This window comes from Hylobates moloch, unplaced genomic scaffold (genome assembly GCF_009828535.3).
Source record: "Hylobates moloch isolate HMO894 unplaced genomic scaffold, HMol_V3 SCAFFOLD_1, whole genome shotgun sequence".
Taxonomy (NCBI): domain Eukaryota; kingdom Metazoa; phylum Chordata; class Mammalia; order Primates; family Hylobatidae; genus Hylobates; species Hylobates moloch.
The window spans coordinates 24,333,407-24,360,513 of NW_026652276.1; the positions used below are offsets into that span (position 1 = coordinate 24,333,407).

The 27,107-nt window shown below is 41.7% G+C and overlaps 2 long non-coding RNA genes across 2 annotated transcripts in view; one reads left to right on the top strand and one right to left on the bottom strand.

Annotated features, from left to right (window-relative positions):
• The window catches only part of LOC131383443 (uncharacterized), an 82,672-nt gene that overhangs the window by 13,185 nt on the left and 42,380 nt on the right, over positions 1-27,107 (top strand). The window lies entirely within an intron of this gene.
• Positions 1,945-27,107, bottom strand: part of LOC131383444 (uncharacterized) — a 62,730-nt gene continuing 37,567 nt past the window's right edge. Inside the window, exon 3 of the long non-coding RNA XR_009213479.1 lies at positions 1,945-2,095. This is a non-coding gene — a long non-coding RNA (uncharacterized LOC131383444). The remainder of the gene's footprint in view (positions 2,096-27,107) is intronic.

Here is a 27,107-nt window from a genome sequence, read left to right on the forward strand (position 1 = left end):
CACCCACTACTGTGGTTTTCTAGTGGTGAATTTCTATTTCTCTGATTTCTTCTACAGTTAATATTTGGAATTTTTTATTAGAAAAATTGTCCCCTCTCCCTCAATTATTTGTTCAATAATTTATTTATATCAGTAGGAAATCATGGATATTTATTTTATTCTTTATGTTCTAATCCAATGCTATAATTATCTATTTTATTCCAGTTTTGGCCATTGAGAGCTTTTCCATGTTGTCTCCTGTGTCCCTTTAGATACACCCTGTGTTGGTTGATCTTTGAGTGCCTTGTACAACATTCAAAGAGCCTACACTTTTTGTAGGACATCTTAGACACTTTATACACCAGACAATGTGACTCACCCACTCAACATCTCTGAAGTAGATTGCCATGAGAGACAGGACCTTGAAAATGAATGATGCTAAGAAAATGATTTGGCTGTCCAGATTTTACTTATACACATAAGTGAACATAGACTCCATTTTTCTCTTTTTACTATGACTTTTGCTTCAAATTCTCAAGACTGACTCTCGTACTTCTATCTCAACAACTTCCACAGGCTGAATATAATCCTTTCTCTGTTGCATGTTGACACACAGCTATGAAGATAACTGGACTTCACTGTGCTTTTTGGGAAGTGTAGGTGGTAGTGAAATTTGAAAGCAGGAGATAGAGAAAGAGGATTTATCTTGCCCAGCACAACAGATCAACTGCTCTACAATTTGTACACATGCAATTGAAAGTAATGGATGGGCCGGGCGAAGTGGCTCATGCCTGTAATCCCAGCACTTTGGGAGGCCGCGGCGGGTGGATCACAAGGTCAGGAGTTTGAGACCAGCCTGGCTAACATGGTGAAACCCCATCTCTACTAAAAATACAAAAATTAGCGAGGCGTGGTGGCTCATACTTGTAGTCCCAGCTACTTGGGAGGCTGAGGCAGGAGAATCACTTGAACCTGGGAGGCAGAGGTTGCAGTGAGCTGAGATCATGCCGCTGTATTCCAGCCTGGGTGACAGAGTGAGAGTTCATCTCAAAAAAAAAAAAGAAAGTAGTCGATAGTTTTTTTTGACTGGGTCAGAACTCTCAGTGTGTTTCCAGAGAAGTAAAGTCAAGCAGAGAAAAAAAATAGAAAGAGTTATTCAATCTGATATATAAAGCCTCCTACTATTTGATACCTCTCTATCTCACTACTTTACAGCAAGACATTTCATGGCTGGGCTTTCTCTGAACTGGACTATGGGCAGGTTCTCCAAGATAACCAGCGTCTGTCTCTCCAGCTATGTCTTTCAGATCTTATGAGAAAATAGAAACCATAATTCATCATGTGCTGGTATTGCCTACTTGAATTCATATAACTACTTGGGCTGAGATTCCTTAGTGAGTTGACAACTTTTTCACTGGCCTGTCTGAACTGAACACTGCATTTGGCATTGACTATCCCCCACTGGATGTCCTTAGTGGTTGTACGTGTACAGAGCAGAAGGGAAACAACCAGGGCAATCTGGGCTTCTGAATGGTTCCATTCATTCCATGGAGGCATAACCTCCTGCCTGACAGCCTTCCCACATCCATTTCCATTTCCTCACTGGTTCCCCACAGCTCTGCAACTTCAGCCTTCCATCCTCCTGCCATGTGGGCTATATCGAGTCCAAGTTTATTTAGGCACAGTCTCTTTCTTCATACACATGTGTATGTTGAGTTTTTCAAGGCATCCAGCATTCTTTCCTCAACAGCTACCTTTTTTCCACAATTGACAGCATTTGGACTCAAACAGAAAAAAAAAAAAAAAAAAAATAGGCCCTCTTCCACTCCTGGGGCAGCCACCTGCCTTAGCTTCGAGAGCTCTCCTGCTCCATTCTGTTGATCTTGGGTAAACCGTGGAACTGGATATAGTGGAACGGAATTTCTGGGTCATTTACCTGAGCAGTTTATATCCTTTGGACCCCTCCCAGCCAGCCCGTTGAATCTCAAGTAAGGTTCAAATGCTTTTTTCTGACCTCTTGTGGCTCATAAATTTCAACTTATGTGTGAGCGATGTGTTCACATTCCTTGATTTGCTTTGACTCACATCAAAGAGGTAGTTACAGCTGATGAGTGACCTGTTAAAACAACCATTATGAGTATTTTTAAAAACATATACATTTCTATGTATGCATACCCATTTATCTACACTTGTTTTCCATCGACAAACCAGAGAAGCATGTATCATGCCCAGATAATCCTAAATAAATCACTTGTTCATTCAAAAGCCATTTTCAGGGCAACTAGCTTCTCTAGATAGCCAGTATTGTGGCCATGAGGCCACTACCATAAACTCTTGAATGAATTCAACCACTTAACAAGCACTGACTGAGCATCAGTTGTGGGCTAATCTCTATTCTGTGTTCCAGGATGGAAAGGATACACAGGACAGGACAAAATCCTTCCCCTTAAGAACTCACATTTTAGGCTGGGCATCTTGGCTCATGCCTGTAATCCCAGCACTTTGGGGGGCCGAGGTGAGCAGATTGCTTGAGGTCAGGAGTTCGAGACCAGCCTGGCCAACATGGTGAAATATCATCTCAACTAAAAATACAAAAATTAGCCGGGTGTGGTGGTGGGCACCTGTAATCCCAGCTACTTGGGAGGCTGAGGCAAGAGAATCACTTGAACCTGGGAGGCAGAGGTTGTAGTGAGCCGAGATCACGCCACTGTTCTCCAGCCTGGGCGATAGAGTGAGACTCAGCCTCAAAAAAAAAGAACTCACATTCTAGTTTACTCATAGAAAGTGTAAAGGAATAAAGGGGGAAGAACGCTAACACTTGTGTTGAGTGCTTTGTAGAATATAATAAACTCTCACAATCGTCAGTCATTAAATGTAAATTCTCACAATCAGATTATTGATAATTAATCAGCATTATTGATACTATTATGTCTTCTTCTCAAGGCCTTCTAGTTTTCCCATCTGTTTCCTTTCTCAGTCTCTTTATTATAATGAAGTTTACATGGATGAGGCAGATATGTAACCAAATATCATGCAGTGAAATGTATGCTAAATAGAGATATAGTCAAGATGCTAAAGGTTGGAAAAGAGACAGTGTTCACCATCCAGACAGGTAAGGGTCTTCAAATTTTATTATGCATAAAGATTACCTGGGAAGTTTGTTTGAAGCGTTGATCCCTGGGATTCAGCTTTAGAGATTCTGATTCAGTAGTTTTAGGGGGGAACCAAGGATCTGCATTTTTAAAAATGCCCTAAGTTATTCTAATGGAGGGGATCTTCAAACCACTTTGACAACTGGTCTAGTCCAAAGTGGTCACATTTATTTTTTACTGATATTCTAGTGTATGAAATATTATTGCAGAGGGATTTGTCAATCCATTTCTTAATTTTTTTAAAGTATCACATGATTTAACACCTTAATGTGAATTACATCAGCTGCATTGATCCTTGACAGAAACAGTGAGGCCACAGCAGCATAAAATGCACAGTGAGAGTCGTGAGTGGTGGGGGAAAGCAAAGACCCCATTTCCAGTGCTCGGCTGAGTGACAGTGACAGGTTCTGCCTGAGACTTTCTCACAAGCCACTGCTTCAGGTCTACAGGCCAAGAGGTGAAGTATCTAGAGACTAGCTAGGTGCTTCCTGCTTAGTTTGTCTAAGACCTACCTCATGCACCATTCCCTCTGTGTTCTGTTCTGAACTGTTTCTCTCTTCTCTGATCAGGTGCCTTTCAGAATTCTGTCTCCCTAGAGCCTTTGCAGACTTCCAGAAATAACTTTTCCTATTGAAATCATCTCAGGAAATTCTCAGGCCTTTTGTGTATAGGGCTGACCCTGTGCTCCTAGATATGCTATTGATTATAGATACGGCTCTTAGCCCACAAACCTCAGTGTACAAGAAATAGTGCATCTATTTTCCTTAAATAACTAGAAATACAACTCTGATTCTTCATCCCTTCAGGTTGTTGGGAAATTGAAGCTAACATCTGGGTGCTCCCCAGATTTCAGGGTTCCAAGTTCTTATGAACACCAGAACTTTGGGGCGACCCTTCCAATCATGAAAAATGACCCAGTCTGGTAGGGCTGCCAGTCATTCTTTCATGTCATTTCTTCAAGTTCGGTGACTCTGCTTATTTGTGCTGCACTAAGAACATGGGAACTTTAGAGGAGAATCGGCACCCATTGCACGTGCAGTAAATCCCCCTGGTGTGTGCACCCAGCTATCCCCTCTGAGTTGTTTCATAGTACCCCAAACACTGCTTCCAAAAAGCAGGACAGGGGCCATTCCTCATGGTGGATGCCAGAACCATCTGTTTGAATAGTTTAGGCTTTGTTTGAAGTTAAGCTGAAACTGAGAGCCAACTTCTTTTATCTGTTGTATATGTCACTGAGGGAAGAAATATTAAGGTTTTGGGTATTTGTTTGGAATTAGAGAGGAGGGAAAATAATTTCTTTTTTTGACTGCTTCCTTAGGAAAAAATATTGACATTGAAAATTTACAATATACCAGGACTTGGACTGTTACTCTATTTAATCGTCTTACACATCTAGAGGAAGATAGTTACCTCCAGATTTTACAATTACAGGAAAAGAAACAGAGACTGAGAAACGATAAGGAACTTGCCTAATTAAAAAAAATAAGCACAGAAAAGTGAAGTTACTTGCCAATGCTAGAGTCACCATGGGTCTCTCGACTCTGAGGCCAAGGTTTGTTTCCTCACATCATTATGTAGAGATGTCTGTCTGACATCGCTACAAAATTGACTAAAAGAATATTTCTCTAAAACTCCCATTCTTTAGGGAGCAATACACAGTTAGGTTGTGAAACTATTTGCCCATTTACAAGGACAGCTGTAAAAGATCTTTAATATTTGGAAAATCAAATTTCAGCACAAGTCGAAGTTTTTTCATTTAAGGATTTCTTTTGTTATTGCTTATGGGTATCACTTCTATAAGAAAAATCAAGTTTTGAATCCAAGATTACCACAAACATTGAGTTTCAATCCCTACGTCTATTAGACTTCTCTTCCTGAGCAAAATGTATACTATATTGCAAAAAAAAGATAAAATTTGTCTTCATATGCAAAATGATGCTTATGTTTTGATGGACATCCTTTCATGTGCAAAGGATTTGTCCTTTAGTATATGTTCTATTCTCAAAGTGGTCTATGGCTGAATCAACCCAGACTGATGCATAGCCTTGTGCAACTTCAGATTTTCCAGCGGAAAGAAATACTTCTACTGTTTTTCTTCTGTTACCTCCCACTCCTTTATCTTAGGCATGCTTACCTGTCCAACTTCCATCTTGCCTGCTGTGATTTCAGCAGTTTTTCCTCATGTTACATCTTCAGAAAAGACAGAGAACAGCTGGCCTCCTCTCTGCATATAATTACTCCTCTGAGATTTGAATACTGCTGTTCATTTCCTTACCTTTAGTGAAAGAATTTTTTTGCTGGACGTTTTGGAGAGCCCTCCGGATGCAGCTTTTAATAAAATATCTGTAAGCTGGCGTCAAGCCACTAGATAGGAGATGACCTGTCTTGGAACCAAAGCATCAGCAGGACCATAAAATTCGAAGGCAGAACTCATCTGGAAGGGTGCAGGCTGGTGGGACAGCCATGGTTCTTTTTTTTAACTAGGTAGTGTTTTATTCCAATCAATACAGTTAGGACTGTTAGTCGATGGCAAGGTATTGGCACTATTTGTTTACTCTCAAATAATTAACTCTAAAGGGAAATAGATGTAGATATGAAGAAATTACAGTGAGGAGAGCAAATGAAGATGGAGGCTTCATAATTTGTATTCGTGTTCTTGTAACTTCCAAATTCAATCATCTCACATGATTTATTGAGTGCATACTATGTCCCAGGCACTGTCCTAGGCATCAAGGCTACAGTAATGACAAGTAAGTCATCATTATTATTATCTCCTTAAAGTGAATATGAAGTTCCCCCAAACAAATCTTCTTAGTCACAATCCCTGCTCCTTAAGAACTTTAGACCAAGATAGAAACACTCATGTAAATTCATTCAAAGAAAATAGAAAAAGTACAACAAACAAACCCCCCCCCCAAAAAAAATGATAGGCAGCCCAGTCTTTGAAGAAGCTAGGAATGGAATAATATCCTCTTACAACTGGAGAGTGCCAGAGGGAACAAGGGAAAAGGCCCTGAGTTCTTGGTGTATTCAAGGAAAAGCCAGGAGGACAATGGACCAGGAATACTGTCAGAGATGGGATTGGTAGGAGATAGGATGGGAGAGAGCCAGAGGCTGGGCTGTGGAGGGCCTTGCAGACCAAAGTCCAAACTGTTGGAAGCCACACATGAGAATAGGAGTCTCTGAGAGGGCAAGGATTTGGGGGAGAGAGCACGGACACTGACGTCAGGTTGATTTGTGTTTCAATACAAGATGTGCCACTTACTGTGAATTGGGAACGTTCAATAATCTCTTTGAATTTTGACTTCTTCATAGGAAAATGGGGAACTATAAACTCAAGAGAATATTTTTGACCATTAAAAAGGTAAAGGTGAGAATTGAATGGTCGTGAGCAGTGACCCTAAATAAATGCAGCTGTTACTGTTTTCTGCTGTTAGGTAGTATTTAGATATACTGTGACATTATTGTTTCCAGTTTCTAGTTGTAGGAACTGTATAGATAAAGATTAGTGGCAAATCATCACTAATAAGTATGGTCATGTGTCACATAATGATGTTTTGGTCAAGGACAGACTGCATATAAGATGGTGGTCTTACAAGATTATAATACTGTATTTTTACTGTTTAGATATACAAATTGTTACCATTGTGTTATAGCTGTCTACAGTGTTTGCTATAGTACCATGTTGTACAGGTTTGTAGCCTCAGAGCAATAGACTATACCATATAGCCTAGGTGTGTCCTAAGCTATACCATCTAGGTTTGTGTCAGCACACTCTATGATGTTCACACAATGACAAAATCACCTAACAACACACTTCTCAGAACGTTTATCCATCATTAAACAATGCATGGCTGTAGCTGAATTAGGATTCAAAACAAAATTTGTCTGACTCCTAAACCTTCCCTTTTCTCTCTGCCTTACTTGATAATACTAAGACTGAAGTTCTTAGGAGCCAGTAGACCTCAATCTTGAAAGCAGTTTGGAGGTGGACCAGTCAGAACAGAAACAAAAATCTACAACTTGAGTCCTCCAGCTTGTATTTGGCTTACACAGTGGTCAAGTTTCCTGGGCCAGTGTCAGGGGAAGTAATGTCAGAGTGTCTCCCCCTTCAAGATACTCAATGAGAGGACACAGGGACATATGACCTGATTGCTTTAGACATCCAAATGCCCACAGCAGGAGACCAGACAATCTGGCATCTTGGCCTCGGCATACTTTTCCGTAGTTATGAGATAATGACCATGTTGCTCCTTGCACTAGAAAGATCGGATGTGATTTATTTGCTAGTGATTGCTCAAAATCCACGAACCTTCAACTCTCATCTTTTCAGCCTCAGAAAAATTCCCAGCTGCTTGTGTGTCTGTGTCTCATTTCCCTACAGGTACAATATGGGAAAGGAGGACTACAAGGTTAACTTTAGAATAGCCACTGGGGAACTACCAGATATAGGAAGGGAAAGCAGTAATACAAGGGTTTTGTGAAAACAATTTTGGTGTTCTGGCCGGGCTCCTTCTAGGACACCTCATACCCAGAGGGAACAATCAAGTAGTGTCCCATGGGAGAGGGTTTTGGGAGGATTACATACCAGTGACTCTCTGTTACCCGGAAACTCATGAGACTGGCTTCTGTGACATAAAAAGCATGATGTCTGCCCAAAGTTAAGAGTTTCTGTGATCTGTTTGGGGTTTGGAGATGCTACAAGAGGTTTTTATAGTAGGCTGGTGGTTAAATTTGGAGAGACTCTGAGCAGCTCAGCAGCCAGGATCCCAGGGTTCCTATAAACAGCAGAGTTGTTGTGATGTCCAGTTGAAACCATGCACGCAAAGAGCTTAGCAAAGGGCCAGCCATATAAAAGTGTTCAATAAGTGGAAAGAGGTGGGGGATGTGTAAATTTTTCAGAAGGCGGGGCATTAATTTGAGCTTGTAGTGACCTGAGGCTGTTGTATTCCTATATTAGTCCGTTTTCATGCTGCTGATAAAGACATACCCAAGACTGGGTAATTTATAAAGAAAAAGAGGTTTATTGAGCTCACAGTTCCATGTGAGGCTGGGGAGGCCTCACAATCATGGCAGAGGGCAAAAGGCATGTCTTACACGGCAGCAGGCAAAGAGAATGAGAGCTTGTGCAGGGAAACTCCCCCTTATGAAACCATCAGATCTCCTGAGACTTATTCACTGTCATGAGAACAGCACAGGAAAGACCTGCCCCCATGATTCAATTACCTTCCACCAGGTCCCTCCCATGACATGTGAAAACTGTGGGAGCTACAATTCAAGATGAGATTTGGGTGGGGACACAGCCAAACCATATCAATTTCTGTCTGTCCTATTCACATCTTTTAGAAAAGTTTAATGAGCCCAGTTTACTGATTAGGTTACGTGGAAATGGCTAAGGTCCTTTTGGGGTAGACTGGATCTGTTCAAGGGAAGTAAAGAAAGAGTGGAAGGTGGTGTTAATAATAACAATGTGATTTCATAATGCCATTCTTCAATGTGTAATTGATTGAACACCTAGAGTGTATTAGGTACATTATAAATGATCACATATAATCCCCAACATTTCATAGTCTGCTCACACTGAATAAATGAGGAAACCCAATCTCAAATAGGCTATGCAACCTGTCCATGAGAGAGGAAGACCTGGAACTCTGATCCTAGCCTGTCTGATTCAGAAGCCCAGGTGAGGCTAGTACAGCAAGGGAGAAGGCTATGAAGGGGGTGGGGAGCAGGAGGCACGGCAGGCACTTTGGTCCTTGCTATAAGCTTTGGCATGCAAAGAGCTTTTGCAAAGCAGCACTAGAAATCACCCAAAGGAAGCCATTTGTAAGGTCTTGTGTGGACCAGGGCTATTGGTGTATCACCTTACTCCTTTTCCAGTCAACAATTCTTAAGTCACTTTGTTCGTGTCTCTCATTCAGATTGGGCTACTATGAAGAGGACAGAGAGGGCAGGAAAGCATAAAATGACTGGATGGAAAATTAATAGTTTAGGCTTTTTTCAAAGAGAAGATAGAGGAGATTAACTGTTTTAAATAACCTAACACATTTAAAAAAATATGCTTAGGGGCTTGTTTATTTTAACCACAGCATGTTTCACAGGGCTCTCACAGCTGATGTAGTAGCAGGGAATAACTTAGCAGCAGCCCTAGAACAAAGTTATGCAGTGTGGTGGGGGAGTTTCTCTATTTCCTTGTTTTCAATTCCTGAAGAATCAAACCTTCTGTGTAGGCTGCCTGATATAGTCCATGGCCTTGTTAATGTCTCCTTAATTAACAAAGGGATTTTTATTTATCCAGTGCAAAGCTTTTCTTATCTCCTTTCCCTATCCCCCAAACCAGCCATGCAAGTCAGCACGTACTGAGACCTCAAAGAAATCCAACAGTGGACTTAAAAGAATCCATGCAGCCAGCTGAAGAGGAGTTTAATAAGCTTGGCCTCTCTTTTTCTTCTTCTTGTATTCAGCTTTTACAAGACTCTCAATGTGTTGGCTGCAGGAAAATTCTGGGGCTCTGAGAGGTCCAGGAGATGGAGGGCAGTCGGGGAGCTGGACATGGTAAGGGGTGTATTGCGAAGGTAACTAGAAGTGTGGCTTGAACCACAGCCAGGGATTAGACAATTCAGAATTGCGACAGTCTCATGCTCATGGAAAAAACTTGGCAAAGTATAGCCAGAAATGTAGGCCTAGGTTTTCAGCCCCTAGGACTTCAAACTGTCTATGTTTCCTTCCCCTAAAAGCCTCAGGCTAGCTTTGGTGTGTTTTTCAGAGAGTCACAGGCTGGTCAGGTGGAAGTGGACTTTGACCTGTAGGCTATCTGCAGGCTGAGTCAGAAGCCCAGGTGTGGATGGTAGAGCAAGGGAGAAGGGTATGAAGGGGGTGGGTGGGAGTGGAGCCTGGCAGGTGCTTTGGTTCTTGCTATAAACTTCAGTATGCAAGGAGCTTTAGCAAAGCAGCACTAGAAATTACCCAAAGGGAGCCATTTTTAAAGTCTTGTGGGGACCAGGGCTATGGCTCTCTGAATAGTGATGAAGACCTTTTAGGTTGTCAACCTCTTGGGAGTAGCCCTACTCCTGGCAGACAGCACTGAAGCTGGCAGGAGAATCTATGTTGTAATTGGTGGCCTCCATGTATTCCAGAGAGGGAGGAGGGCCCACATTCTCCAGAGAGTGAGATGAGGGAGGTGCCAGGTTTTCTGTGATCTTTGACTCTCAGCTGAATTACTGGGGAAAGAACCAGCTATAAAGACCATAAAATTGCTTTGGTAATCCCCTCAGAGCCATCTATTAGAAAAAAAAGGGATAAAAGATGATAGCAAAGTAAGAAATGATTCCCAGGGATTCCTGGGCCCCTGTGTTTGAGAATCTTTTCTACAAGTCTCCCTTACCACCCCTGGTTAAGTCATTAAAACATAGAGGGAGGAAATCTAGAGCTTCCTGGCTATCAGCATGGCGAGACATCAGACTGCCCATCTGTTGAGTCCTCAGCAGTGGTAGAGACATTTAGTGCTCACTTATTATTCAGGTGCTCCCTTTGCAGTTGGATTGGACCCATTTGATGAGTTCTGGCTGATAGCTGTCATCAGCAATGATCTGTGCCATACTGGGGCCAAAGCCGTAAAGAGGCATTGTGCTACCTCGATCTTTCTTTACCTTGCTGGGGCAACCATGAAGGGCATATGCTGAGAAGAAGAGAAAACTTGATCCTTGAGTCCTTGGTTAGAAAAGAACCCTTACCAAGTTACAGAGATTGGGAGTTTGCCTGTGCCAAGCACTAACAATAATTATCATGATTAAAAGGATGGTATCAGTGTTGTGCTGGTTTTTTTGTTTGTTTTTGTTTTTGTTTTTTGTCCTAGGGACAGTTTTCCAGCATGCAAGTGTTTCTCCAGAATCAGCTGATGGAGGCCTGGTTCCATCTAGTCTTGTAAAGCCTCCACAATTTTTTGCAAGGTTCTTTTGTGGAAGCTCTGAGTATTTTCCAATCCCAAAAGAATATCTCTGGATTGTTAAGATCTCTGCAACTCAACAATTGGAAAGCACTTCCTATATGTCCAGATAGCTCTTACTGATGCCAATCTACCAATCTTCTGGCTGCCCTAGCCACAAACCATAGATATGATTGCATTGATTCATTCAACAAGGATGTGTTTGGTACCTGCAAAGGTTCAGACCATCTTCTGGCATTTGGCCTGCTTCATGGCCCTGCCCTTGTTCTTGCAAAATGGTGATTATCTGACATGATAGAAGGCACCATACCCAGGAGCTGAGCAAGAAGCTGACACATATCAATTATCTCCTCCCAATTTCCCAAGAACTCATTAGATAAGAATTCTTTGTCTTTTCTTACAGATAAGGAGACTGACTTCCAGAGAGTCTCCTGGTCACAAAGCCAGGAACTACATAGCCTTCTCAGCTCCTGATTCCGCGGCTTCTGTACTCTTTTCAGGAAACATGGATATTCCAAGATTGCTTCCTAGATTAGTCATGATGAGGTTCTGAGAATATGGATATTCTTTCTGTGGTCAACTTTGCTCAGTAATCACAGACCTTTCCCACTGGTCACAGGTCTGCTGATTAAGAACTATAGGACAAGAGAAGATGTTTCTCAAGAATCACAAAGTAATGTGCTACTCATAGATTCTGTCGTAGATTTGGAGGAAATCTGGCCCAGTCCGTTGACTTCTTGTGGAATCATAGCACACCTTGTTCTGACCACTTTTACCCATTAAATGGATTTGTTGAGGAGGAGATCAATCCTATGATCTCTTTGGATGTCTATTTTCCATAGTCTTTCTTGTGTTGGCTGGCAGGTAGATTTTGTTTAACTTAACTTCTCTTAAGTTAACTTTTTGGAACTGCCAAAAAGTTAACAAGAGAAGTTAAGCAGAAACCCAGTGCCAGTGGAATCCAGAAGGCTCTGTCCACACTGCAAGACCTCTTCCTAGGTAGAAATAAGGGGGCTGGGTGTGCTGGCTCACGCCTGTAATCTCAGCACTTTGGGAGGCTGAGGCGGGCAGATCACAAGGTCAGGAGATCACACCATCCTGGCTAACACGGTGAAACCCCGTCTCTACTAAAAAAAAAAAAAAATACAAAAAATTAGCCAGGCATGGTGGCAGGCACCTGTAGTCCCAGCTACTTGGGAGGCTGAGGCAGGAGAATGGCATGAACCCAGGAGGCGGAGTTTGCAGGGAGCCGAGATCACACCACTGCACTCCAGCCTGGGTGACAGAGCAAGACTCCGTCTCAAAAAAAAAAAGAAAGAAAAGAAGGGGAAGAGCATGTCCAAAGCCAGGAAAAGAATGAAGCCAGACTGTTTATCCCTATACTTTCTTTCTGTCTCACTCTACTCCTCTTTCATCTAACCCTGAAATCGTGTCCATCTTGAGAGATCAGAAATGGCAAAGTGGCAGGTCTCCATTCTAAGAGCATTTTCTTTGATTTGGGCTTTAGTAAAGACGGAGAGTTACCATAAATTAATCCATCAAAGGGGTGCTATAAAATAGGTCTGTGGCCTGGTGTGAAGTTTTAGTAATAATGATTACTGGATGGGAGATGGGGCGAAAGGTGGGAATTAAATGAAATTGTCCAAAGTCAAAAGGAATATTCCACAAGCCAAAATGCAAGAGAGAGAAATGGACTCAAGATGCAGGCTAACGAGTCATCTTGTTGCAGAGCCAAAGAAATCGCCAACTCAGTAAAATATTGCCTTTGATGCATTTGCTCCAGGGACTTTCTCTTTAATGGAGGGTAATTAATTATCATCATCTACTCTTACTTAGTAATAATCTTTTATAGGCACTTGGGCATTCCAGATGCATGCTGTTACCTAATATTTAGGCTGGAGGGAAGTGCTTTTTGGGTGGATGAAAATTGCATCCCTGGAGAGCTTCTGACTTCGGGCACATTCTCCTCAAGATTCCGTGACTCATCAGCTGTATGGAGCTTTGGAAGCTAGGTGTCTCGCAGGGCCTGTGGAATCCTGAACGCACCATGCAGGATTGTCTAAGGGAGTGAGAACCAGTGGACACCACCCAGTTCTTTCTCAGGAGACAGAATACTGTGAGAATTCTGTCTCTATCTAGTCTTGTAAAGCCTCCACAATTTTTTGCAAGGTTCTTTTGTGGAAGCCGTGAGTATTAACCGATCACAAAAGAATATCTCTGGATTGCTGAGATCTCTGCAACCTGAGACTTATATGCAACTGGCATATTATGCAACCAGCATATTATGGATTATTCTTCAATATTGAAGAATAATCCATAATATGCTGGTCCCCCTTCTGTCTCTGTCCTTCCTGACCAGCATTGGGAAAAGCATTTCACTTCCTAGGTTGCAACTCTCCAACCTGAGTTGGGCATAGAAGGTACTTTTGCTCTTGACTTCACCCAGAGCGTCTTCAGTTCATGAAGATGACTAAGCTCATCCAACTGAAAGGCACAGAGCTCTTTAAGAACAGGTGCAAAATATCAGCTATGAAGGTTGACTTCACAATGATTACATGCTTTGAATCAGAGTTGTGGCAACTTGCCATTTAATGTTTCAGAACCTCTGCCCGCACCTTGTTCTCTGGCCAATTTTTGACAGAGAGGTTGTTTTCTCTCTTGAAGATGCACAGTGAGAAGGGGAGGAGAGGGAACTAACACTTAGAGAATGTTGAGTTGGTCAAGTACTTTGCCAGGGTATTTCATCTGTGTTATTTAATCCTTACTACAACTCTGAGGTTGTGCAATTCATTTTACAGATGGAGAAAATGAAGCTCCAAAAAATTAACTTAAGAGAAATGAAGCAAAACCCAATGACAGCAGAATCCAGAGGATTCTGTCCATACTGCAAGGCCTCTTCTTAGGTAGAAAAACAAGGGAAGAGCATGTCCAAAGCCAGGAAAAGAATGAAGCCAGACTGTTTATCTCTGTACTTTCTTTCTGTCTCACTCTACTCCTCTTTCATTCTAACCCTGAAATTGTGTCTATCTTGAGAGATCAGAAATGGCAAAATGGCAGGTCTGAACTTCTCAATCCCAGCCTGCATTCTTGACTGCAATATCACCTTTCTCTCACCTCCAACCCTCCAACTGCTGTTAGAAGAGACACGTGCTCTCCTCCCTACTCCAGGGCTGGAACACATTCCTCCAACCTCCCTGCTGCTGCCCCACCCAGAGCCTCTCCCTGGCTGCTAGAGTTGTCAAGCCCCTGATGACAGGGAAATGGGAGAAAGAATGTGGGGTGCCAGGTCCTGTCAGGTACCTGATGCCCATCTGGGAAGATACATGGAGTGCCCGGCCCTGTTTGAATTTTCTGGACCACTGAGAAGACAGAATTCCAAAGATAAAATTCCTTCCCTCTCTCCACCATTGGCTCTCCTTTCTGACGGAGCCTGCTGACGTCAGTCTTTGGAAGAGAGGAAGGAGACTTCAGGATGGCAGGGCTGTGGATGCTACTTCTGTGTTCTCTGCAGGACACCCCAGCAGCCACACTTGTGGTGCTCAGTTCTAGAAAACACCTCTTACTCTTTGTCTGTCTCTCTCTTTATCCAACATTCTTGACATTTTCTAGCCTGGAATGTGACAAGAGAAACAGTAACTAAAGAGCCAGTATTGAACAAAAAGAGGATGCTTTAATTCTAAGAAGTTGATTATCTCTATTCCAGCTTCTGTGAGGACTGAACTGGAATGAGAAATGTGAGATATGTGTGTGTGTGTGTGTAAAAGGGAGTGAGGGAAGAAAAGGTGGGAGTGGAGAGATAGAGAGAGATCACTGAAGTTAGACCCCAAGAAGAACTTCCATCCTGGGAGGTATGACATGCTAGGATTAGTGATGGAGGGTCATTTCTAATAGAGGTCTTAGTTTGGGAGAGAACTAGAAGATCATAAGATCACAAGAAGACAATGCAAGATCACAGAAGTCAGTTTCTAGACCAGGTGGCCCATTGCAAAGTCAAATAAGGTACAGGACCACAGCCAGGACTCCAGACCTCAAAGGCATCATCTGAAGCATAGTACGTTCTAGACTTGGCATTTCTTCCTTTTTCATTACAATATTGTCAATGTCATCTAAATAGATGACATGTCACAACTCCCAGACCATGGAGGCAAATTAATATACTACATGGCTACTTCCTGAGCAGAGCTACTGGCTAAAATACTTTTCTAGCCCCCTAAATTTACATCATTTCTAATCTCCAAAATCCAGACCACTTAGCCATTATTTCATCAAAACACGTTTTTATAAACACTCTGTGTTCATGGCCATGCATTGAGAACTGCAAAGCCAATGGCACATACAGGTACTGTTTTTCATTGTGATCCACTCCCTGAAGGGAGCATTCTCCCATTTAATCATCACCACAAGAATCCCATTTTGCAGAAGCAGCTAGAGAGGTTAAGCAACCCACCCAAGTGCAGAGAATCACTGAGAAGCAGAGCTGGAGTGCAAATCTGAGCATACCAGCTCTAAGAAACTTGCTTTTAACCTGACGGTTGGAGAGAGACCTTTCTCTTGAGAACCCACCCACTTCACAGCACAATATACCTCTCTGATATCCTGTCTTCTTATTTATTGCTGCAAAATCACCCCAAAACATAGTGGCGTAGAATGCCAACCATTTTTATCATGACCTTCAAATTCTGAGGGTTAGAAATTCAGAATGGGCTCAGTGGAGTCATTCTCTGCTCCACAGTGTGCTGGTCCTCAGCTTGGATGACTCAAAGGATGGGATGTTGGAATTGTTGGAGATGGAGGATCCACTTCCAAGATGACTTCTTTTTTTTTTTTTTGGAAGAATTTAATCAGAAAATTGGGCTGTGTCTTTTATAATTTCTATGTTAACATTTGTGAAAAAAATCTTTTTTTTTAAATTTTACTTTAAGTTCTGGGATACGTGTGCAGAATGTGCAGGTTTGTTACATAGGTATACATGTGCCATGGTGGTTTGCTGCAGCCATCAACCTGTCATCTAGGTTTTAAACCCTGCATGCATTAGGTATTTGTCCTAATGCTCTCCCTCCCCCTGTCCCCAACCCCTGACAGGCCCTGGTATGTGTTGTTCCCCTCCCTGTGTCCATGTGTTCTCATTGTTCAGCTCCCACTTATGAGTGAGAACATGCAGTGATTTCTTTTTTTTTTTTTTGGAGACCGAGTCTCAGTCCCCCAGGCTGGAGTGCAGTGGCTCGATCTCTGCTCACTGCAAGCTCCACCTCCTGGGTTCATCCCATTCTCCTGCCTCAGCCTCCTGAGTAGCTGGGACTATAGGCACCCGCCACCACGCCCAGCTAATTTTTTTTGTATTTTTTTTTTTTTTGGTAGAGACGGGGTTTTACCGTGTTAGTCAGGATGGTCTTGATCTCCTAACATTGTGATCCGCCCTCCTCGGCCTCCCAAAGTGCTGGGATTATAGGCGTGAGCCACCGCGCCTGGCTGATTTCTTTACTCATATATCTGGTGCCATGGTTAGGATGGTGTCATCTGGAGCATGTACTTGCAGCCTCTTTGGCATCATGGTCATGGCATACTGGGAATTCTTAGATGGATACCTGCCGCTCCAGGAGTGAGTGTCCCAGTGAACAAGGTGGAACTGCGAAGCTCTTAAGAACCTAGCTTTAGTCATCGCCTAGCCTCATTCTGCTATGCACTATTGAACAAAATATTATAAGCCTGCTCCTATTTAAGGGGCGGGGAGGTGGACCCTACCTCTCAATAGAGGACTGTCAAAGAATTTGTGGGAATGTTTTAAAACCATTATATGAGTTAAAATTCTGTGTCAGTAGCAAGTGGATTGAGAATTTCAGATCCTGATATATGCTAAGGGCATATTGTTTCTTTCTTCTTTTTAAATTAACTAAATTGAAGGCATTGAGATGGAGATAGTTTGGGTTTTCATTTGGCTGAAGGCATCCTCTTCATGGTGATGCAGTGGGGAGAGTGTGTAGCAGCCCAGGACAGAAGAGCAGCTGGACGCAACCCACCAAAGGGATTCAGACTGAAGTCTCCCTTGCCCTCACTGTGGCAGAGAGAACTTTGTAATTAACACTCTCGGCTACAGTCCTGGCCTGTCAGTGGACCCTGTCCCCCTTAGCCTGGCAGCTCTCTATTGTTGCTTCTCAGCTTGGACGTGAGGTGGAAGGCACCAAAGCCAGCTTCCCTCCCTTCCCAGGCCTCTTAGACTTGCTGGACACCAGCATCATCCCTCCTCTTTGGGGAAGCACTGCTACTCTCTTATCTGCTTCTGCAGGGAGGGAGCCATCAGCACCCTCCCTGTTCCATTGCCAGGTGCCACCAAGGCCCCTCTGGCTTGGTGCCTCCTCACAGGCGGAGTAGCAGAGGCCTGAGTCCCAACTTCTGGCCCCAGCTTCACCCCTAACCCTGGATGTGACTTTAGCTGAGTTGGTTCATCTCTTTGGATTTTAGTTTCTCATCTGCAAAATTAAGGTGGAGTGGTTAAGTCAGTGCTTTAATATGCACACAAATCTTCCATGGATCTGGCCAAAGTGCAGGTTGTGATTCCATGGGTCTGGGGTGGGGCCAGAGATTCTGCATTTCTAATAAGCTCCCAGGTGATGCTTCTGCTGTTGCCCTGTAGTAGCAAGAATTCAGTGCTGGTCTATGGAACTTTCTGCAGTGACAGAAATGTCCTATACTCTCCAATGTGGTACCCACTAGCCACAGTGGCTATTGAGCATTTGAAATGCAACTGTTGAATCAACAGGAACTGACTCTTACATTTTGTTTAATTTTAATTCATTAAAATTTTAGTCTGTGGCAGGTGGCTGACATGTAGGACAGCATGGGATAGAAAATCTCTAAGATTTGCCACTGACCAGCCCTGTGAATTTGAACACGGCATTTAACTTCTCAGAACTTTAGCTTTCCTACTGATGAAAAAAAATAACTCTTTCTGTCTAACAGAGTTTTTGATGGGTGTGGGGTGTGGTGATAAGTTATAAAATAATTTGTAGACTGTATAGACATGTGTTATATAGTAATGATATTATTACTAATATTATATATTAATTAATATACATTATATAATACTGCCTCTATATATTGAAAAGAAAATTGGAGTCAGACAAATTGGGTTCCAACTGCATTTCCAGCAGTTTCTAGCTCTGTTTTTGGTTTTCTCTGGGCCTGATTTCTCATCTCTAAATTGTATGACATGAACACTTTCACAAGACCCTTGAGAGAATAAAATGGGTTAAATGTTAAGTAGCAACCAGTACAGTGCCTAAGAGGGGTGTCAATTAATGTTAAGATGGCACAGTGGAGCCATCGTCAGTGGTTGGGGTTTAAATCCTGGATCTAGCACTTACTAGCTGTGTGTCTTTGGAGTCGTCATTTAATCTCTCTTTGCTTCAGTTTTATTAGCTTCAAAAGAAAGACTATAATACTGTAGAAAGTTAAATTATTCATTAATTTTGCCTCAACAAATGTTATTTGAGCTCTCTCTTTACATATTTTGTGGTAGGTACTTAACATACAATGGCAAGTAAAAGTTGTCCATGGTCTTATGATTTGTATAATCTGCTATGTGCTAAATCGAACATTACATGAAGCAGAGTATCTGTGATACTGCAGGATCCTGTAATTGGAAGGCCAGAGAAAGCCACCTTTGGGAAAAGACATTGCACAGGAATCAACTGTCATTTGCCAGCTGGACATTTGCTATGGTTTGAATATTCATTTCCTCCAAAACTCATGTTGAAACATAATCCCCAGTGTGGCAGTATTGAGAGGTGGAGCTTTTAAGAAGTGATTGGGTCATGAGGGCTCTGTTCCTAAGAATAGATTAACCCATTCATGGGTTAATGGATTAGAGGTTTATCATGAGAATGGGACTGGTGGCTTTATAAGCAGGACAGAGATCTGAGCTCAGCCCCCCCTCACCACCTGATGCCCTGTGCCACCCTGGGACTCTGTATAGAGTCTCCACCATCATGAAGGCTCTCACCAAATGTGAACCCTTGACTTTGTACTTTTCAGCCTTCATAACTGTAAGAAATACATTCCTTTTCTTTATGTATAACCCGGTTTTAGGTATTCTGTTATAAGCAACATAAAACAGACTAAAACAATGTTGGAAAGTAACAGACATAGAAGAGTCTAGACTGGGGGTTATACATTTGTAACTTGTCTACTCATAGAGTTGTTCAAGAGTACAGGAGATAACGTTTGCAAAGGGTGAGGCACAGCACACCTCTGAGGGGATCCACATTTCTGAGGGGCTCAGCATATGGCTGCCTCCTTCTGTCCCCTTTCCTTGTGGAGTGGTGAACCAAAACCTCATGGCCTGCAGAGGCAAGTCAGCCTCTATACCTGAGCCTCCAATCGCTGTTGCCACTCAGGGCTTCCTGAGTTCCCAACTGAACCAATTCATCAGCTAATCTGGATATGCCAGATTAAACACCATAAAAAATTTACCAGTTAGTGGATATTTTACTTAGTCCCCAGATGAGCAGAAAGCCAATTCATTCAACCTAGAAGTGAAATGAGATCTTAACTGACTCTCACCAGGAGATCCAATGGCATGACCTTGTAGTTACTCATCTGTATGGAGGTCTGTTGAGCTTTCCAGCATTTGTAATCTGCATTGATCATTTGTGCCCACACACGCACACATGGATGCACACATGCACACACACCAAAAGGATAGATTCCATTGATAAAGCTTAGTAGTTTTGGTTAATTGAAGCATTTGATTTTCTTCACAAGGAAGGGGCTTGGAGTCAGGAACTTGTGCCTCTGTATCTCCACACAGCCACTGAGAATATGGTTCACATATGGTGACAAACTGAAGAGCCACTGGTTACCTCGTTGACTCAGTCTTCTTGCCTCTGCCCCTAGGGCAGACTGCAGCCTCTAAGAAGGATGTTACAGGAAAAACAACAGCTTACCCAGCTCCCCTCAAACCCTCCTTCTAGAATTTACTCCGTTTTTCCAGATTTCAATACTCTTGGGACTGAGTCAATTCCCTGAAAAGCAAGTATTAGAAAGCAAATTTGCCAAATGATCAATTCACCTATTTACTAATGTGCAAGTTGACCAAATTGAATCCTTTATAAGATTTGACTAGAGTGCTTAGTCATTTTGCCAGGAATCTTTTAACGAATTTAACAGGAATGTCTTATTTTTGTTTCTAATAATGTGACACAAAGAAACATATTTTATCATTATTAACAACATTTCAACATTTCACATGGTAATTTTTCATATTATAACAATATGTATGAGGTACTGTTTTGGCTGATGGCTATTTCTGATTTTCTTTGTAGGTTTTGAAATACTGATTTTAATATAATGTAATTTAAAACTGATTTACTTAGCTTTCAAATTTAAATGTAAACTTTTGATTTTCTGTATATTAAATAATTACTTTAAATTTAGATTTAATTTAAAATTCTAATATGCTTCCAATGATTTTGGATTTAAATATAAAATTATATTTAAATGTTGAATTGCCAGAAATAAATAATTAAGGAAGATAACCTGTATAAGGAGTTGATGTACACTACTAAAAAGGGCTTAATGGTTTAAAAAATGGGCAATAACATTTAAATACAATAAAAAACAGAAGTAGCTTAAAAAAAACTCTATTACCTGCAAAATATACCTGCAGAAATGTGTTGATACATAGCATTTATATGTAGTGATTGGAATCTGCAGACTTTATTGATATTATCAGAAATAAGTCATAGTTTGCAACAAAGGTGAAATTATTCCCTTTTGGTAAATCAGCTAAGCAACTACAGATGCTTTTAAAAAACTCAGTTTTGTGTTTTTCTGCTATTTTTTTCTTTGCATTTCTAGCATTCTGCTGTCAATTTCTCATATAGTCAATCTACCTTGGTTTATTATTTCTAGTCATTGATAGCCACATTTAAAAATGTGATATGGGGCCGGGCACTGTGGCTCATGCCTTTAATCCCAGCACTTTGGGAGGCTGTGGTGGGTGGATCACGAGGTCAGGAGATCGAGACCATCCTGGCCAACATGGTGAAACCCAGTCTCTACTAAAAATACAAAAATTAGCTGAGTGTGGTGGTGTGTGCCTGTAATCCCAACTACTTGGGAGGCTGAGGCATGAGAATTGCTTGAACCCAGGTGGCAGAGGTTGCAGTGAGCTGAGATCATGCCACTGCACTCCAGCTTGGTGACACAGTGAGACTCTGTCTCAAAAAAAAAAAAAAAAAAAAAAAAAATGATACGATCTGCTGTTTCATTGATTCTTCTTGACTATATGGACCAGACTATGTGGAAACTTTCTGGCCATCCTCCTTTCTTTTGGATCCTTTCTATAAACTGAAGAAAGTAAATTTCTGCAGAGTAAATTTTCAATAAACTTTGAAACCAAAATAAATTAACTTTAAAAGCACTCAAATAAAGCAGAATTGTAAATAACATTAATTTTAAATATAAGTTAAAATTTAATTCTAGACTCAAGATATAAATCAGAATTAGCTAGAAGAAAACTTCTGGTAAAAAATTAGAATGCTCCAAAAATATTTTCATTAAATGCAGAACATCAAGTGGATAAATATTTTCATTAAACATTATGACATATGAATTTGGTAATGTGAGTGTACTGGTCATTTGGCAAATTGATCTTTCTAAGAACTGACTCCCTGGGCATTAGCTTTCAGTAAATTGACTTTTCAGGGAATTAGCTTTTGTACCAATTGGGCATTCATTGAAATGATTTTCACCGAATTGGCAGATTCCATCCATTTCATCCTCTCCTTTTGAGTTCTCTGGAATCTCCTATATTCCCACCAAGTCCTTGTGAATCTTTAGCTAACTTGGCTTCCCCAGGGGTGCAGATTTATATTGAGAACATTTAATGGCCAAGTCTTTAGGAAATAGAGGAAAAATTTATGTCATTTCTTTGAGGCCAAAGGCTTTTGGGGACTTGTTTGCTTTTTGGGCTTCTTTTATAGCTTTTTGGGTCTTCTTTGGCTAGAGACTAAGTGTTTTCAAAGGGTCCCAGTGAGATAGTTTTGACATCCTTGTCCTCTCCCTGGCTCTACTTTGAGAAACACTGGATGGCTAAATGGAATCCCATCTATGCAGAGGAAAAATTAAGGCCCCTAATTTAGTTCTGGAGTTTGAAGAGATCTTAAGATCATTTAATGCATGGTTTCTCAACCTCAGTACTGTTGACATTTTGGGCCAGTTGGACTTTATATTGTGAGGGGCTGTCTTGTGCATTGTGAGGGTGTTTAGCTGCACCCCTGGCTCTACCCACTAGATACAGCATCACTCCCCAATTCATAACAATCAAACATGTCTCCAGATATTGCCATATGTCCCTGGGACACAAAACCATCCCTGGTTGAGAATCACTGACCCACTCTGCCATCCAATCTAGAATTTTCCTTTAGCTTGTACACCATATGTGCTCTGACTGCTGCAGGGGCCTGACAACGCACCTCCTCCTTTCCAGCCTATTTCCTGATATATTCTAATCCCCATTTCATAGATGTTTCAGGAGAACAAAATAGCCATGTGTATAAAATGTCTGGCCTTTTGTTGTGCTTGATAACTGTATTCATTGTATTGATCCCAAATCCCCCATCTTTAACTTCTCCTCCTTTGTCTAACACCCGAGTGCCATGCAGACTGTGTGCTCTTTGGATCTCCTGACAGCTTTGAATTCAGCCACTGAAGGCTGCTATCCCATCCTCATTTCTTCTCAGCAGACCAGGCTCCATAAACCTCGATTACTTTTCAGTTCAGAGACAGCACTTTTCAATTTAAGAGGAGATTGATTGCTGAGTTAGTGTGGAGCTGGGAAGAAATGAGATTTTAAGGTTAACACCTTGATGGGGGAGAGGGAACTCCTAAAAAGGCCTTGCTAGGAAGAACTGCTCCTTTAGAGGTTGCAACAATCACTGCAGAAAGGCTGGATGCTAAAAAGAAACCAAACTCCAAGAACATACGTTTCTGCAATGACACCCTAGTCTGGCACCCCATGAGGGCCAGGCTAGGAGACTGAGGCCACACTGCCCTTGACATCTCGCTCCCATCGGTTGCCCATTTGGAAATAGTTCCTGACACTTTCCAGGAAGTATAAATGAGTCATGAGCCCTCGAACACAGAGATTTGAGAAGCCACCCGAACCCTCAGAACAGCCAGCATTTGCTGAGCCGTTTTAAAAAAGCACTGGGTCTTACATTTAAGTATTTATCCCATTTTTCAGTTGATTTTTGTATGTGGTAAGAGATAGGGGTCTTGTTTCATTCTTCTACATGTAGATATTCAGTTTTATTAGAATAGAAGAGATGATTCTTTCCCCAGTGTTTGTTCTTGGTGCCTTTGTCAAAAATCAGTTGGCTGTAAATGCCTGGATATATTTCTGGGTTCTGTATTCTATTCCATTGGTCTATGTGTCTGTTTTTATGCCAGTACCATGCTGGTTTGGTTTCTATAGTTTTTTAGTAGATATTGAAGTCAAGTGGTGTGATGCCTCCAGCTTTATTCTTTTTGCTTAAGGTTACATTGGCTATTCAGGGTCTTTTGTGGTTCCACACTAATCTTAGGATTTTTTTTCTATTTCTATGAAGAAATCATTGGTATTTTGATAGGGAGTGAATTGAATCTGTAGCTCTCTTTGAGTAGTACAGACATTTTAACCCTATTAATTTTTCCAATGCATGAACACAGGATATCTTTCTATTTATTTGTGTCCTTTTTTTCTTTTTTTTTTGGAGATGGAGTCTCGCTCTGTCACCCAGGCTGGAGTGCAGTGGCGCAATCTCAGCTCACCGCAAGCTCCACTCCCTGGGGTTCACGCCATTCTCCTGCCTCAGCCTCCCAAGTAGCTGGGACTACAGGCGCCCACCACCACGCCTGGCTAATTTTTTTGTATTTTTAGTAGAGACGGGTTTTCACTGTGTTAGCCAGGATGATCTTAATCTCCTGACCTCATGATCCACCTGCCTCGGCCTCCCAAAGTGCTGGGATTACAGGCATGAGCCACCGCGCCTGGCCGTGTCCTTTTTTTCATCAATATTTTATAGTTTCATTGTAGAGATCTTTCACTTCCTTGGTTAAATTTATTCCTACTTTATTTTTTTGGTAGCTATTGCAAATAAGATTGTTTTCTTAATTTTTTTGTGGATAGTTTGCTGTTGGGGTATAGAAACACTGTTGATTTTTGTATGTTGACTTTGTATCCTGAAACTTTGATAAGTGTTTGAGGTGACAGATATGCTAATTACTCTGATTTTATCATTACACAATGTATACATGTATCAAAACATACTGTACCCCATAAATATATATGACTATTATGTGTCAATTAAAAACAAAATAAAACTTTAAAAAATTTTGAAAACATACAAGGAGGCTTGGTGTCAGGAGGCCACCAGATATTCCTGTAGGGAGACTTTCTATATCCCTCCTTGCAGAGGCCAAAAGGTGAGCTGACCTCATATGCTCCCATATGAAAGCTGGATACAGCTCAATTGCTCTTGTCAATGTCATGCCTGGAATATACAGGCCTCAGGAACTGCTGTCTTGTGTAAGGGGAGGAATTGTGAGTCAAAGTGCCAGGGATCCATCTAGTTGGTGCCAGAAAGATCCCCCGGCAGAGATGGCAGGCCTTATTTCTCCTTGGATCGCGGAGGAGAAATTGGATTGAAATGGGTCAAGTTTGAGAGGATGGTCTCCCAAAGTCCCACTAGAAGCAGACTGAGGTCATGGACGATGTTAAGACTTGTACAAGAGGCAGTCCTACCTCCTGTCCCCTGAGACAGGAGAGCCTGCCAGCCAAGGGGGTTAGACTTAATTGTTTACACACAGGGACCCTGAGTCTGGCCTAAGGCTCCCTGGAATTTACTCTGAGGCGGTCTCTTGATTTATGAGTCTAAATCACCTTAAGTACCGTTGTGAATCACCAGTGCCTGTCCCTGGCAAGGTTTTGAAGATAAGAGCTCCAAAATGGGAGGCTTCTCTGAGCCCAGGGAAGAAGTCTACGAAAAAGGATTAAACTGCTTTTTGAGCATCTCTGGGAGGTGCGGAGGAGAAGAGGGGATTTTCTAAGGTTTCTTCTTGCTATGATCTGACTTGAGGCACGAAGAGAGGGGAAAGATAAAAAAGGGTAAAGCCTATTGCAGTTTGGAGGTTCCCTATCAGGAATAGTTACCACTCCCTTTGGAAGGTCTTTGCTATACTGGACCCTCTTGAAACAAATGTGACCTTAATCTTTCCAGAAGTATTGAGTCTTTGGCTGGAAAGAATGTCCACCTGGGTTCTCTAGTTCAGTCTCCTGACTAAACTGCAATACTGTTAAGAAACTTCTCCTCAAGAGCCATTGGGTTTCAACGGTCTTTAGACTTTGCAGGCCTCTATCTCATAACCTCAGATTAAGTCAGAGAGCCAAAGGAACTTGGAGATCAGTCAGCCCAATGTGGTCATTCTGAAGTTAGAAACCCTGAGGACTGGAGAAGTGACGTGACTTGCCTAAAACTACACATCAGTTAGTGTCAGGGTCGGGACCATGATCCAGAAGTCTTTCCTCCTAGTCCCGAGCCATTTCAGAGACTCCTGTCATTCTCTCTAGTTCTACCAAACCTGTGTTTGCTAGGGATGTTTAATTGCTTTTGCAGTTTTCACTTTTTTCCCTCTTCTAAATAGCTATCTTTATCCATGATGGTGACAATGAGCCATGCAGAATAGTAATATCTATATGTTCCCCTTTTCCTTTAATAACATTTACTGAATTATTCATTATTAATGGTTAGCAATTCATTGTTAAATTATTAACATATATTGAATTATATTTATTAATTTATTCACTCAACAGTAATCACTGAATATTTATTGAGCATCTTTTATGTGCTAGGGATGGTGCTAAAAGCTCAATGTCTATTACCACATTTCATCCTCAAAGTCACTCTAAAGGGTAGCTACTCTTTGTATCTCTAATTTACAGACAAGGACACTTGGAGACGTGCTCTAACTGCCCAAGTTGCACCCAAGTTAAACCTGGATTTGAGTCTTATTTCTGCCATTTTTTTGCCTGGTACTTGATTTGATGATTATGTTGTACTAACTTTCCTACTTGAGTTCAAATTAGCTCTAAGGTCATAAATGGGCTTAAAGACTTCTTTAAGATGATCATTTGCAGACTGGATACAATGTTTTACAATGGCTATATTATTTCTCCTTCTGCAAGGACCTTCCTGCTGCTCTAATCCTCACATGGAAACTACCATGCCCATCTTCAACTGAGCCAGTTAGTATTTCTTTAGGGAAGGATAACATTTTGGGCCACAAGAAGTTATCAGAAATAGTTCACTCCAAGTTTACATAGAGCACATTAAGCATATTACTTCCAAAGGTGGACTATTTTAGTTATTTTTATCTATTAATTTTATCTATTAATTAATATCTATTAATCTATTAATCTATAATTCAGAGCACTTTAAAATCTATAAATCTTGATGCATCAAACATGTCCAGGCTTGTGGTATATGATGACCATTCTGGATCCCAAATGTGGAGACATTAGAAAAGTGAAGCCAAGGCTGAGCACAGTGGCTCACGCCTGTAATCCCAGCACTTTGGGAGGCCGAGGCAGGCAGATCACGAGGTCAGGAGTTCGGAACCAGCCTGGCCAACATGGTGAAACCCTGTCTCTACTAAAAAAATACAAAAATTAGCCAGGTGTGGTGGTGTGCGCCTGTAATCCCCAGCTACTCAGGAAGCTGAGACAGGAGAATCGCTTGAACCTGGGAGGCTGAGGTTGCAGTGAGCTGAGATCACGCCACTGTACTCCAGCCTGGGCAACAAAGCGAGACTCCATCTCAAAAAAAAAAGAAAAAGAAAAAGTGTAGCCAAAAAAATGATTCAAGGATACAGGAAATTTTACATTTCAGGTGTTCCCTGACATGGCCCCAGCCTACTCTCTGATGACAGTATATCCTGCCACCTCCCGATATGCATACTTCGTTACAGCCCAGCTCACTCACTGTTTCTTAGAA